A 14,950-nucleotide genomic window follows, 5' to 3' on the forward strand; every position below is an offset into this window, starting at 1 on the left:
TGTGTGAAAAGCACCAGAGACCATTTTAAAAACACACCGGATTGACTTTATATTTCATTTTATTTAGGAAAATCCACATTCATATCATTTCTTAACTGCAAGTAATTACTTTATCTCTTAGTACTCTTAGAACACTTGGCGTAGGATGATGTCTCCGGTGTAAATTTTGTTTAATCTAGAGTTGCTGCCTATTATCAGGTGCTTCAGTGTTCCTTGTATGTGCTTTTGCTTACTTAATTGTGCTCTAGTTTTTTCTAGCTGCAACTTGGTATTTTGCCCTCTTAATGAAGTTGTTCTTTTATTTTTATTTGGGAAACTGCATACATGGCTTGACCAGTTCTCATTAACTGCTACAGCTGAGGCTATAACAGCATTGTCATTGTGAAGCCAGACTAAGGCAAGAGGCTAAATTTAATCCCCAAAATAAGCACATTTCGAAGAAATCAATTTGATATGTCAAACAAAATCAAAAAAGGACAACTGGATTGTCATATGTCATTCTGCTTGTGTTTCACCTCTCCATTTGGGTTAAAAACATTGGGACTTTGGATACATAATTTTTCAGGTTAGATTCTTTTTATGGGTGCAAGTGCGCATATGTATCCTGCTTCCTAATCCTGTAACAGATAAACCCATAAGAAAATCATTGAGTAGAGAGAGAATTTAGAATTTAAAATCTTATTTAACTCAGGGAAAACAGTTTGACTTTGTGTTATTCAGTTACTTAGTAGTGTGTATGCTGTAAGTATGTGGATGATGGAAAAGATTATATGTGCAGTGAAAGAAATACAAATTATCTTTTTCTCTTCCAAATGATTATCTTTGCAATGAAAAACATATGCATAGAATGTTTACCTAAGTATTCAGAGTTGAGGAGCTGTGTGGTGCAGTCCTGTTCTGAAGAGGTTGGGAAGAAAGGTCCCTGTGAGGTTGCGTGCAACAGCTCTTGACTGCTGGTCTCCAGTCTAGGGGAGCCATAACACTGATATCCAGAGTAGGGTGAGCTGGGGTGTGGCTTTCTAAATCCTTAGAGTGTGTTAGCCCTCTGGATGCCACAGAAGAAGAGAAAAGGTGTTTTTACTCATTAGCTTTTCTGTTACCAACTATTTGGAGTAAGAAGGCCAAAGGCTATCAAGTGGAAACCTGTAAATACCTTAGAGCATGTGGCTTTGCCCTTAAAATCAAGGCAAGGGTAAGCTGACAAAGGCACATTTTTAAATCAACCTCAATTAAGACTTCTTCCCTTAAATCATCCACCTTTTTTGGTTGATCTTCCATCTGCTCGTTCACTCCCTAAATGCCCACAGTGACCAGAGCTGAGCCAATACAAAGCCAGGAGCCAGGAGCTGCTTCTGCATCTCCCACATGGTCCCAAGGCTTTGGGCCATCCTCCAATGCTTTCCCAGGCTACAGGCAGGGAGCTGGATGGGAAGTGGAGCAGCCAGGGCATGAACTGGCACCCGTTTGGGATCCTGGTACTGGAAGGGGGATATTTGACAGTTGAGCCATTGCACTGGACCCAAAACATCTGTTTTCTATTTTTGTTTATTTGAGAAGCAGGAGGAGGGAAGCTCCCATCTTCTTGTTCACTGCCCAGGTGTCTAACAGCTGAGCTGGAGCAGACACCAGAGCTGGGAGCTGGGAACTCAATTCAGGTTTCCTGCATAGGTGGCAGAAACCTAATTACTTGGCTATCATTGCCACTTCCTGGGATTTGCATGATCAGGGAGATGGAATCAGGGGCTGTAAATAGGACTTAAATCCAAGTGCCCGGTGTAGGACATGGTGTCTTGCTTGGCATATTCAGTGATAGGGTAGGGTAAATGCCATCCTTTAACCACTTCTTAAGGGCTGGAGGCCAGTTTTGGTACAGCTCTGTGGGGCTCCATGGACAGAGCAGGAACAGATTCAAAAGAGCTCTGCTTTTGGCTTTCTTAATGCTCCCTGCACAAGGACCTACCTCACTCTGAAAACAAAAACAAAAAATCCCTGCATTAGGATTCTGAGCCCCAAACTGCCTGAAACCTGGCTAGTGTCCCTGAGCCCCTGACCAAGGGCTTCTCACAGCAGGGCTTGTAGATGGGAGAGGTAAGCCTGGAAGAACCCCAAATTAAGAATGGCTTTTCCATTTGTAGAAGGTTGCTTAAAAAGCTGAAGAATATGCCTTAGATTATGTGTATGTCCTTTACATTCTAAAATATCTACTGAAAGGCCCTTTACAGATAGTTGCTGCCCCTCTGTGAAGTCCATCTGGTTTAAGAAAGTATAGAGACAATAGCATCCTCCTCATTCAGGAACACAGTGGCTGTGTGCATACAATGATTGATAAGAGAAGTCACCAGCCTGTATTTGTTGATGAACCAGAATTTTACCTCTTATATGTGCTTCCTAGATTAGTGTTTGAGATCAATTTTCTTTCTTTTTTTTTTGCTGATTCTTTTTTTTTTCATTTTTCATTATATTTTTGACAATCTTTACAGAGATCAATTTTCTGATAAACTGTGAAATCTGTCTCTGTCACGTTTAAACAAATTGTAAGTGCTGGTCTAAGGAGCTTGGGTGGTTTTTAGATGTCCTCAGTTACAGCCAGTCTTGTGTCAGAGCTGTACAGCTCTGTATAAAAATGAGGGAGGCAGGCAGGTGTGCTCTAAATGATGTACAGGCGGGGTGGGCTACAAACAAGGCAAGATTCAGGAGACGTGCTTATTTTAGCTAAGGGAAGGCTCAGAAGGCAGTGAACAGTTACTTGTAATAGGAAGGAAACAGGGATCGTATTGGGAGCTTGCTAACAACTTTGTCAAAGGAAAACACTCTTAAATCTTGCTTAAAATTTCTCCCACAGCAAATGCTTACTAAATTCCTCTTGCCATATCTTTTGTTGCTGCTTTTTGAATCTCTAGGTTTGCTCTCAAAGATTTTGTAACATTTAAGGACAGTGTAGTTACAGATAAATACAGGGACTTCTAGTGATTTCTGTGCATTTCCCCCCAAAACTGCTGACTTCAGGGGATACGTCCTGGGTTGGCCTAGAGTGATGAGGGCGCTGCCTGTGGCTTCAGGCTCGGCCCTGCTAAAGGCTGAACAGGTAGGTCTTCCACCCTGTATGCACTTGACATTAACAGATTCTCCATGAACAGATGCTTATATTTTAAGCTCAGGCTTCCACAGAATAATGTTCCCTGGCAGAACTACGAATCACTTAGTAAGGGACAAAAAAAGGCAAATGTTTTCCAAGCTTAAAGAAAAAAAAAAAAGCCAGCTTTAGGATTCTGGGATGTAATGTGTAATGCAGCAAACTACTATTCCTTAAGTTATTTAGTATTTATTTGAATATTTTGGTTTTTAAGGTAATTGGGTTTTCCTTTCAGCAGTGAAAGGTGTGGTCCATCAAGGCGAAGTGTCTGCTGTGTTATTAAAATTATATTTTCTAGTTAGAATTGCAGTAAGGGGGTATCTGTAAATGCTTTTCGTTGAAGTGATGTTTTCCATTCAAAATAAGAATAATTCTCTTGGAAGGTGATTGTGATGTCATGTCATTTTTAAATTTGGCATCCTCAGATTGCCATGCTTTCATGTCAGTGGCCATTGAGAATAAAATGAACGTCATGTAGCAGTGTGTACTCTGTGAGCTTGCTTTCTGGTGATGGAACTGCCTGTGCTGCTCCATTGTTACCAGAACTTAAGTGATCTGACTTAGCTTTGGTGTATTGGATATGCAAATGATGAAGCACAACTGGAGGGGTCGAGGAGGGAGTAATTTCTGCTCCCGGTAGCTCAGGTACCAAATGATTCACCAGGAGAAATAGATGTCACTGTGAGACATGAAGTCATTCACCAGGTCATTTTGAAGTACCTCTTAACCGTAGGTAAGACAAGAAAAGAAAAATTAAAAGTGACCAACATTTGTGTACTTGCTTTTTGACTTTAGTATTATACCATTTTACAGTTAGATATAAACTTACAAGCCTTTGGTTTATTTCCAGAGAAGGCATAAATCTCCTTATTAATGTAACTTGCAACTCAGAGAAGATCAAATTAGAAGGTAGCCTGCCTTTTCAGTCATTTGAGAGGTGTTCCTGTCAGTAGAGGCAAAAAGTGGGCTGAGCCACATCTGGAAATAGAGACAAATGGAAATGGAAGGGGATCAGCTGGTAACGCAAACACAGGCCTGAGGCAGATGTTAAAAAAGAGAAGAATGGCAAAGTGAAAGGAAACACAGTGAAGTAGGCAGAAAAGTGGGGTACGCAAATCACTGTCAACGAATAGAGTGTTACTAAAACAGAAGAGGCACAAATGACCCCGATGTAGTAGACTGAATTTAGAACTTTGTGGCTGAAGGCAGATATGTTAAAACCTAAAGACCAGTGGAGATGTCTAAATTTTTATCCTACTTGATTAAAAAGAAACATCTTATTTCTAACAGCTAAACATGTTTGCAGATCTGAAGGGCTGTGCTTCTGTTGTTTCCTTTGTTTTTGCTCCTTTCCCATTTGGTGCACAAATTTGATATGCACCGTGGTGTGTCGTCCCCCCCCCCCCCGAGATCCTGCAGTGCTGATGTTTGCACTGAGAGAACAGTGGAGCTTGCCCTGGTGAGGGAGTGGAGAGTGCGTGTCCCCTTTGAATCAGTGGGTCTTTCTTCAGAAGGTCATCAAAAGGCAGAAAAGCACCTCAGTGATCCCAAAACAGAATTTGGCAGTTTGCCTGGAGCATCAGGATGGCATGAAATGCAATAGCTCTAAAAGTCCCACTGGCCCCACCTTGTCTGGGAACCTAAGGGCCTCTTAACAAAAGGAGAGTTTATCTGTTGATCTGTTTTCATTAGTTTTTAACATGGTTCTTTCCTCCTCCACTGCATTATTGCTTCTTCCTATTAATACATCCCTTAATGTCCACTGAGACTTGTTACGGAGCATACAAGGGGCACTTTGGCCTTTGATCTTTGCCCTTTGCCCTTGATCCTGTTTGGCAGGTGAATTACATCTGGGCTCCAGACTTCATGGCCACTTGAATGTTTCTGTCAACAGTTTGAGTCTGTTGCATGTAAAACTAGAAAGCCAGGACTTAAGAAAGATGTTTGCCCTGAGAAAAATACTGAAAGTTCCTCAGGGAATGCAGTGGTGATAAGCACAAAAGACAGGCTTCTTGTTTAAATACATAAACTCAGCTAAATGGAAGAGAGGAGAGCTTCCTCCCCACCCTTTCAGCCAGTTATTGAGGCATCTTGTTTAGTTTTGTTGGGGTCTAGGGTCCCAGTGGTCCCTGTTCGACAGAAAAGATAATCTGTGGCAAAATCATCAAAAATCTCAGCGTGAAACTGACATGCGTTGTGTCACTTCTTAGAAGTACCAGAGCTGGCTACTGCTGTTCTGTCAAGTCTGCAACAGGCAGCATGAACACCACATTTCATATAATGCCTCCCTGCCACCCCTCTTTTTTTTTCACAAGCTTTAAGATAATCAAAAGTTTAAAGCGGGAAATCCCACAAAGGTCAATCATCTTCATTGTTTGTGGTTCCACATGGTTGTGGACACGCAGGTTTATTCTATTCTTTCCAGGTCCTTGTCTCACACAAAGATAAACATTTTGAGTTGAGACATGTGTAAGGTGCACAAAATGTTAAGATTTATTCGTATAAGGTGACAAAGTGAACAGATTCATGCAATGAGGGTGGCTTGTCCCACATGGAGAAATTTCCATTATGTGAAGGGCTAGAGAATTGCAGAAGGAAGAAGACAGGATGGTAACAGGAGAGAGAGAGCACCCGGGTGACCCCTTTAACTGTGATCCATGGTGAAGCAGAGGGTGCACTCTGACTGTCGTAGTTAATAGGAATAAGCAAATCCAGAGTTAGGGAGTGCAAAAAAAAGGCAAAATGATACTGATTTGTTACAAGACCCGTGTTAAAATAATTCATGTGTATGTATCCTTTTTAGCAAAACTTGAATTTTTTTTTTCATCCTAAATTGTTGTAAAAAATTAGTGGAGTGGATGGTCTTACACAGTGGGTTAAACTGCTGGTTGGTATCCCCACATTCTGTATCTGTGAGTTGGTTCAAGTTCTGGTTCCTCCGTTGCAATCCGCCTTCCTGCCAAAGTACCCGGGAAGCCATGGATGATAGCCCAAGTACCAGGACCCCTGCCATCCAAGTGGGAGATCCAGATGAAGTTCCCAACTTAGGTCTGGCCCCATCCTGTCTAGTGCAGCCAGTGGAAAGTAACACAGTGGGTGGATAATATCTGTAGGTCTCTCCTTCTCTGCATAAATTAAGCAAGTAAGTAAGTAAATAAATCTTTTGAAAAATCACTTCTTAAATTTTCCAGAACCAGATCTCAGAGGAAAGGATGAGAGTTTGAGTATATCAAAAATAGGACTTTTCCTCAATAGATATATTCAAAGCTACCAGATGTGGCAGGCTGAGAAGGTGTTTTCAGTGACTATGAGGACCATCATCCATTGTCGGTGGAAGATACATTAACAGGGAATTTGAGCAGAAGCAGAGCATCAGGGATTTAGACCAGTACTCCAGTGTGGGATTCCAGCCTAGCAGGTGGAGTCTTAATCCTCTGCACCACAACTCCAGCCATTGAACATAGAGATTAATAGATGAGTTGCAAAAAAAAAAAAAAAGCCATGGCCTAGGCCTCTGAACCGCCAGACTTAAGAGTGTTCACAATAACGCCAGGATTGTTCTAGAAAACAATTTGGCAGCCAGCATTTCAAAGTTAGTTGGGCTTGTCCCCTGTGATCCAGAGAGCCATGCACATGTGTGTGTCCTGAAGAAGTTTCTGCCTGATCCCACAGCCAGGCACTCAGTTGTTCTTGTCAGTATTTTCAAGTTACTGTGTTGCTGGAGGCAAGCCTGATCTTAGTAAAGGTCTAAAAGGTGGCAGATGGAGCCCTTACAAGCAGATAGAGGTACCTGCAGCAAAACAGAAAGCTCTTAAGGACAGTGTTGAATATTAAAGCAAGAATGCATGTTTGTAGCTAAATCTGTTTATATAAAGTTAAGGCACACAACACTGTATCTGTGGGTGTATGTATATTTTAGTGCTCAAACTCACCTTGTTTTAGTGTCCTCAGCCCCAAGGTCTTAACCTTAGTACCGAAAGCCTGACAACAAAGTGAACACCTCAGATCAGGGTCAGTGGCATGGTTGGTTATCCTAGCTCCACTTTGTTTTCCTCACTACAAGCATGTACATCCTTAAAGTTTTTGGTTAAAAACTTCCAATTGACTCTGTATTTTGCTCAAAGGAAGACCTGACTCTATAGTGATCTCCAAAGTCCCAGAGAGTCTTACCTCCCAGAACTCCTCACCTGTCTAACAACCTGTCCTAATGTTTCTCCCTTTTGTGCTCTGCGACAGTGCCACTGGCCTGTAGGATCCTCGGGCCTTGCTTCCTGGTGGAGGCCCACCTAGCTGCCTGCTCACACCCAACATGGCTACCATTCCCAGTACCTTCCAGCCCTTGGGTTCTCCCCTTATCAATGGTGCCTACAGCCTTCCAGCATGTTCTACATCCTGTCTCTGTTAGAGTAAGATCCACTGAGCAAGGCTCTTCATATATCTGTTTCCGTGGTATATACCCAAGGTCACAATAGGTTCTGATACACTGTAGATGCTCAAGAATGTTTGTGGAGTGGATGATGCCTAAAGGTTGAAAACTGACAAGCCTGCTTATTGCTACAGTCTGCTCCTGAGGCTGGGGTGTGACACTAGGCCCAGATTAATGTGCTTTATTCAAGGATGGAAAAAAAAAAAACCTCCCTGGCTAGCTCATCATTAACAGCTCAGGGATAGTCTAGTGTGGTAAGCACCTTGTTAGCTCACCTAGTTCTCACTACCACACACCAGAAGGCAGGAATTTTGTGATCCCCATTTTACAGGGAGAGATGGGTGTGAGGAGATTTCATAGCTTGCCCCAGGCCACCCTGCTGCCCGGTGATGGGGCCAGGGTTTGGAATTGGGCAGCCTGACCACAGTCCATCCTGCAGCACCATGTGACCTAGTGCAGCAGCATGTGTGTGCAGACTCCTGTGTGTGGAGTCTCAGATGTGCTTCAGGGGTAAAAGAAACATCAGATGGTCAGACATTACTCTGAAAACAACTTGAAGTATCTCAGTTTGTTCATGCTGATTTCATGAGATAGGAGATTTTAGATCTCATGGGTTAAATGTTAATCGTAGCCCATTTGTCTGCAGTTAATGTTTTTTTTTTTATGGTTTCTGCTACCCACAGTCAACAGCACTCTTAAAATATTAAGCACAAAATTGCAGAAATGATGTATGAACTTAAAGTTGTGTGCTGGTTCTGCGTAGTGTGATGAAATTCCAGTCCATCCCACCCAGGGTGACTCATCCTTTTGTCTAGCATTTCCCTCACTGCATGTACTTCCTGCTTATTAGTCATTTGGACAGTTTTATACCATAACCATATGTTAATCACAGTTCTGTCCCTCAGGTGAATGCCAAGGTGAGGCATGCCATGCCATACTGAGCCACAGCACCTAAGCAGCACACATAAGACCCTGGAGATGGGGTGAATCTGGTAGGGAGGCTGCAGGAGCTACCCTGCTGGGCCACAGTGCCCGCTGACGAGCGTAAGAGCTGAGACTTGGGGCAGACCAGGCTGGTCATGGCCACGACACCCATTGGCCTCATGTGAGCTGTATTAGGGGAGAGCCAGGCTGACTAAATGACCATAACCACTGATACATGCAGAAGCCAGAGCAAGTGCAGTCTGGATGGGCTTTTCCAAAGCATCAGCTGGTAAGTGCTGAGGTGAGGGAGCAAGTCCTGTCAGGCTAAACTGCAGTATTACCTGGAAAGTGTAAGATCTAGGACTGGGAATGGGTCTGCTAGGGACACTGGGCACCCCTATGATGGGCTACAAGCTCCCACCAGTGAGCATTTCACCAGGGCTTGGAGTGGGTCTGGCTGGACAGCTAGGCATAAGTGTGGGCTGGATAGTGGGATCAGTTGGACTGAGCTAGGCTGCAGTACCCATTGATGTATACAAGAACCAAATGGGATGCAGGATAGACTGGAACAGCCTGATGCATATATTGGCATGTGCACTAATTGAGGCTGGGAGCTGGCTGGGTGAGGGTTTTGGAGGACCACTCATTAGGCTGCTGTACCTGCTGATGGGTGTTAAGGCTAAATGTGTGGTGGGCAGAGTTGGGCTGGGCTGCAGCATCCATTGGTTTGTGTATGAGACGGGGCTGGAGACAGAACTGACCAGTTGACGGCAACCACCAGTGTGTGTGTAGGCTGAAGTGGGTGATGGACTGAGCCGGATCCCACACTGACTGGCACACACAAGTTAGGTCTGGCGAGGTTTCTTTGTACAGTCCCCTCTCCCAACTGGATCAATGATCTCAAAACCCCAGTCATGGGGAAAAATCATAGGATCTGTGGGTCTGACCATGGAGTTTATGTGTCAGAAGTGGGTCTCCTTGGTTGCTGAAGCCTGAGCAGTGGATGGCATGAGATGTACATAGGGGACATGACAGATAATTGAGGCCTGCAGAGGATATCTAGTACCATGGAGGGCAGAACAAATTAGACAACTCTCCCAGCCAAGCTTTGACAGCAAGTAACTGAACAAGTGGAGATTCTGAGGTGGACTTTGTCAGTCAGTGAACCTTGGACGGATTTCCTCCATCATGGAACAATGAAATCAGCATCTCATAACTACAAAAACCACTTGGGCAGTGCCTTGGAACATACTGCCCACTGGGGACCCAAGGATGACATTGAGTGACCATCCCACGTCCTCAGGTACTGATGAGGTTAGGCTGCTAGGAGTAGTCCTTCCCCATTCTTCATACTCTTCCTCCAGATTCCTAAAGAAGGGAAAAAAATTGAAAACTATTGTCTCATCTACTTTCCCCTATTCTTCAACCCTTCCCACCTTAATAGTAGTCCATCTGGGTATCCATCCTTCTCAACTATGTAAAAATCATGAAAAATAAAATAAAAAATAAATCACAGTGCCGTGTCATTTACCTCACTTCATTTCATCACGTAGGCATTGAATCTCATCTCAAGAGGAGGAAGGGTGAGTATAAGATACTCTAAAACACATTCATGTAACTTTGACTATCGTGTGGTAATGCTGTTTTGTTGTTAATGTCTCCCTGTGCTAAATCTATGGATTTTATCACATGGATGTATAAGGAAAGCCTAGTATATAATATGTCCAGTGTTGGTGATTTTCAGCATCCACCTGGTATCTTTAAACATTTCCAAAGATTAAGAGGACTATTGTCACTGTTTAAGTTACCCCTTTATTCTTACCTTTAAGTTTTTCTTTTTTTTTCTTTTTTTTTCTTTTTTAATTTGAAGGCAGAGCAACGGTGAGAGATGTCCATCCACTGGTTTACTCTCCAGGTTGCTACAGTGGTCTTGGCTGGGCCAGCTGACGTTAAGAGCCTGGAGCTTCATCCAGGTCTCACGTGGGTGGCAAGGCTCCAAGCACTTGGGCCATCATCTGGTGCTTTCCCAGGCACATTAGTAGTGAGCTGGATCAGAAGTAGAGCAGCTTGGACTCAAATCAGTGTTCAGATGGGAGGTTGGCATTGCAAATGATAGTTTCACCCTCTGCCATAGTGCTGGTCCCTATGTCTGTGTTTGTAATATGGACACAAAGTAATTGAAAATTGCCTTCTGTGTTTCTAGTGGGCAGCAGTACTCTCAGTTCCTGCATCTCTAAGTGTGATGCTTGGACCAGCAGCGTCACTATCACCAAAGCCTGAGAGAGGGCTCAGTCTGAGGTTTCCTGAATTGGAGTCCATTATAGAAATTCTCCAGGTGTTTTATAATGCACATACACATGTTTGAAATGTGCTCTTATAAACCAGAAGTCAGCAATTTTTTTTCTCTAGGGACAATAATAAATATAGCTTTGTGGCCATATGGCTTGAGTCTGAGACTCACTTCACCATCTTTGTGTAGTGGTAAGTCAATCATAGACAACACAATACTAAAGCACTCAGGCAGTGGTTTGCCAAGCCCCTGCTTTGCACCCTCCACAGTGCTGGGTCCAGTGTTAGGGAAGGACATCCTCCCACCAAGATAACACCCTCTGCCTTCCATTTCCTTTCTGGTGTTACTTGTATGTCTGATTGGATTCTGATGGCAAGCAAGCCGCCTGTGAGAAACTTCTTCCCTTGGCTTTTTTTTTTGTTTTTTAACATCACTTGGTACCTGAAACCCAGGAACCATTCTGGAGTCTCTTTCTGATCCCCGCCTCCCTCTTCACCTAGTATCTCTCCAATTGAATGCTAGGAACCTCCCCCAATTCCCCCTACCCCACCTTCCCTCTGCTGATACCTAGGCTGATAACAGTTTTTATCTTGCCTGACTGCACTGCTAAACTAATAACACCGGCAGAGGGAGCCCTCTCAAAGGCTTCGGCCTGATGTCCCTCCTACAGGACAAACCTGGCATACCAGTGCTTGAGGTCTGGTCACCTCAGCCACATGCCCAACCCCTTGGTTCAGTATTCCTCCCATCCAGTCACCCAGGATTCCTGCATGCAGCAAGATCTTCATTCATGTTGTTGCCTCTTCCTGCAGTGTCACAACCAGGCTTGCGAATTTCCAGTGAGCTCATGTGTGTGAAGCCTTCTGCTTTTAGTGTTTAGTGCAAGTATTACCTGCCCATGGGAAATGCATTATTTTTCTGATAAAACCCTAATGGGCCACCATCTGCAGACATTTGTTCTGTGAGACCTGGAGGCCAGCTGGCTGTCCCGAGGCTGTGCCTAAGGGCCACCCTCCTTTTGAGAGGCTGCAGCATCTCCTGGCCTCTCCTGGTTTCTGCAGGTGGTCCTGGTTCCTTGGTGTCACTCTTAAGGCTGTATTAGTAAGCTGTGCATCCACCCTCACCTGGGGTTTCACTCTTGTCATGAGCACACTGCACTGCTGGGTTGGAACCTACCCTGATAACCTTCTGTTAATGGTAACATGCAAAGAACCTACTTCTAAACCAGGTCACTTTCAGAAGTATCAGGGTTATGACTTACTTTGTCAGAGACACAAGTCAACCCTAACAGAAGCTCTTGTTGGATAAATCCTGACCGTTCTCTCTGCCTCCAGAAGAGCTTTCTGTAGTACTCTCTTTTTTTTTTTTTTTAAATTAAGAGCATGTGCGTGGGTGCCTGCCTGCACTGTTACACACCAGGGCTACCTAAGGACAGGGGGTGTATGTCATCTTCATCTCTGTGTCCAAGTGTGGCCGAGCATGGCAGGCTGGGTTGGGCCTCTCTCAGCCACACACAGAGAAATGTCACCACCTGGTGGTTTCTCTTTTCCCTTTCTCTTCCCCATAACTCCACCCCCCCCCATCTTGCCTTTATTAAAAAATACAAAAAATATCTTTTGCAGCATACTCCCAGATTAAAAGTAGCATTTTGTTGGTGGAAGCCCATCCATGTTGTGCGAATTATGAAAGTGATGGAGGGAGTAGATGTGAAGATTCCAGCTTTAGTCAGCTTGAGGGAGCGCCTGTGTGTGCTTCCTAGATTTTAATTTTCTACAGTCCATTGTAGAGTACCATGGCCACACTGAAATTTTTTTTCTTCAAGCTAACATCTTTATTTGCTTAAGAGTATGAATCTGTTGGTCCTTTTCCCCGAATACCAATGGCAGCTGGGCCTGGATGTGAACTAGGAACCCAGTCCAGGTCACTTGCATGTGTGTCAGGGACCCATTTACTTCAGCCATCACCTGCTGCCTCCCAGGGCCTCTATCAGCAGGGAGCTGAAGTCAAAGAAGAACAAGCATGCCCATAAGGTCTGCAGGTGTCTGAAGCAATGCCTTAACCTCAAGGCTGGACAACTGGCCCAATATCTTCTGAATCATTAGATGGGGAATTAATGAGCAAGTAGCAGCTAATTTGTGAGAGATCTTGGGAACAAGTTACTACTGCCTCATTCTGCTGAAAAAGTGTGGAGCATTAAGAGCAAAGCAGCCTGGGATCTGTGCAGTGGTGCGGGGTGTTAAGATGCACCCTGTGACACTGGCATCCCATGGCAGGGCAGTTATTGTAGACTGCTCATCTGTTTCTCATTCAGCTCCCTGCTAATGTGCCTGAGAAGTAACAGAAGATGACCCAAGTGCTTGAACCTCTGTAATCCACGTGGAAGCCCAAGATGGAATCCTTGGATGCAGGTAGCAGATTTTGGCTTGACCCAGCCCCAGCCATTGTGGGCATTTTGGGAGCAGTCCATGGAAAGTCAGTCTGTCTGTCTCTCCCTCTCTTTTTCTCTGTATTGCTATCTCTGTTACTCTGCCATAAGTCTTTAAAAAGTCAAGGAGTGGACCTGGCATGATAGCCCAGTGGCTAAATTATTACCTTGCATATGCCAGAATCCCATTTGGGCACCAGTTTGTGTCCTGGCTATTCCGCTTTCCGATCAGCTCCCTGCTTATGGCCAGGGAAAGCACTAGAGGACAGCCCAAGACCTTGGGACCCTGCACCTGCGTAGGGGACCCAGAGGAAGTGCCTGGCTCCTGACTCCTGGCTTCAGATCGGCTCACCTCCTGCTGTGTGGCCACTTGGGGAGTGAACCAGCTCTGTCTTTCCTGTCTGTATATCTGTTTTTCCAATGGAAAAATTTTTTTAAAAAGGAGTGAGTGATACTTTTAGTCTTTAATAGTTAATTTGATTATGTCTTTTTAAAAAATTCATGTATAGTTTAGTGTTAAAAGTAAAAATATGTTAGGATACTGTATTTTTTATTTCTTTTTTTTTAAGGAGGAAGTATTTTTTATTTTTTTTTTTTTTCATTTTTTTCCATACTGTTTCCTTCATATTTAAAGGAGGGTATTAAGGGAGAAGGCCCACCCAATTTCCCACCCTTCCCAGGTCCCGGATGTAGGGTATGCTCTGAGGTTCTTGTTCAGGTAGTTTGATATTTCAACAGTTATGAATCGCTGCCAGTCTTGCCACTCCAAGCACTATGAGGTCTTTGAAGAATCCACTGGTTGACATAGTCCATCATAGAGTCTCTGTTTACCCCGTATTTCGCCGCTAAGATGGTTGGTTGACCTGTTCTGTCTTCTCTCTTTTCTTGGTTTGGGTTCTGAGTCCAGCATTTTGATTGGGGAGATCTCAAAAGAAACTGTCTGAGGTGTTCTCAAACCAGATTCTTGTATGTACTAGCAAGTACAGGGCCCGCACAGTCCATCGCCCCATCAGCTGGTGTTTGCAATTTCTGGGTTGGTTCTGTTTTCACTCCCAATTTCCACTGGAACCAATGGGTGTTGCAGTCCAGCCTGGTTCTGCCCAGCTCATACTTGGCCCTCGCATAAACCAGTGGGAGCTGTAGCCTAGTTGGAGCAACCCACAATAACCCCCACCAGGCCCGCCCCTACCCTGGTTAGTCAGTATGTGTAGCAGTAATCCAGTTTTTTTTAATTTCTTAATGGATGCATTTTATTTTTAAATTTTAACATTCACATATTTCATAGATTCAATTCTAAGTTTTTCTTCCAAGAGTTTGATGGTTTCTAGGAGTAGGTTTAGATCTTTAATCCATTTAGATTTGATCTTTGTGTATGGTGAAAGGTGTAGCTCCTGCTTCTCTTCTTATTTCTGCAGGCTATTAGCCAGTTGCCCCAACAGCATTTACTGAAGAAACCTTCTTTTTCCCCTGGATTGTTTTCTGTTTTCTTGTCGAAGATTAGCTGGCTGTGCATGTGTGGGTTTCCTGCTGATGCCTCTGTTCCACTCCATTGGTCTTCCTCTCTGTGCCAATAGCAGGCAGTTTTGATCACCACTGCCCTATCATCTGTTCGAAGGTCTGGGATCGTGATCCCTCCCACTAGGTTCTTATTCTTCAGGATAATTCTGGCTATTCGTGGTTTTTTGTGTTTCCATATGAACCTTTATATCATTTTTTCCAGCTCTGTGAAGAATGTTGGTATTTTGATTGGAA

This window comes from Ochotona curzoniae, unplaced genomic scaffold (assembly GCF_017591425.1).
Source record: "Ochotona curzoniae isolate NIBS_2020 unplaced genomic scaffold, NIBS_Ocur_1.0 scaffold_4505, whole genome shotgun sequence".
Taxonomy (NCBI): Eukaryota; Metazoa; Chordata; class Mammalia; order Lagomorpha; family Ochotonidae; genus Ochotona; species Ochotona curzoniae.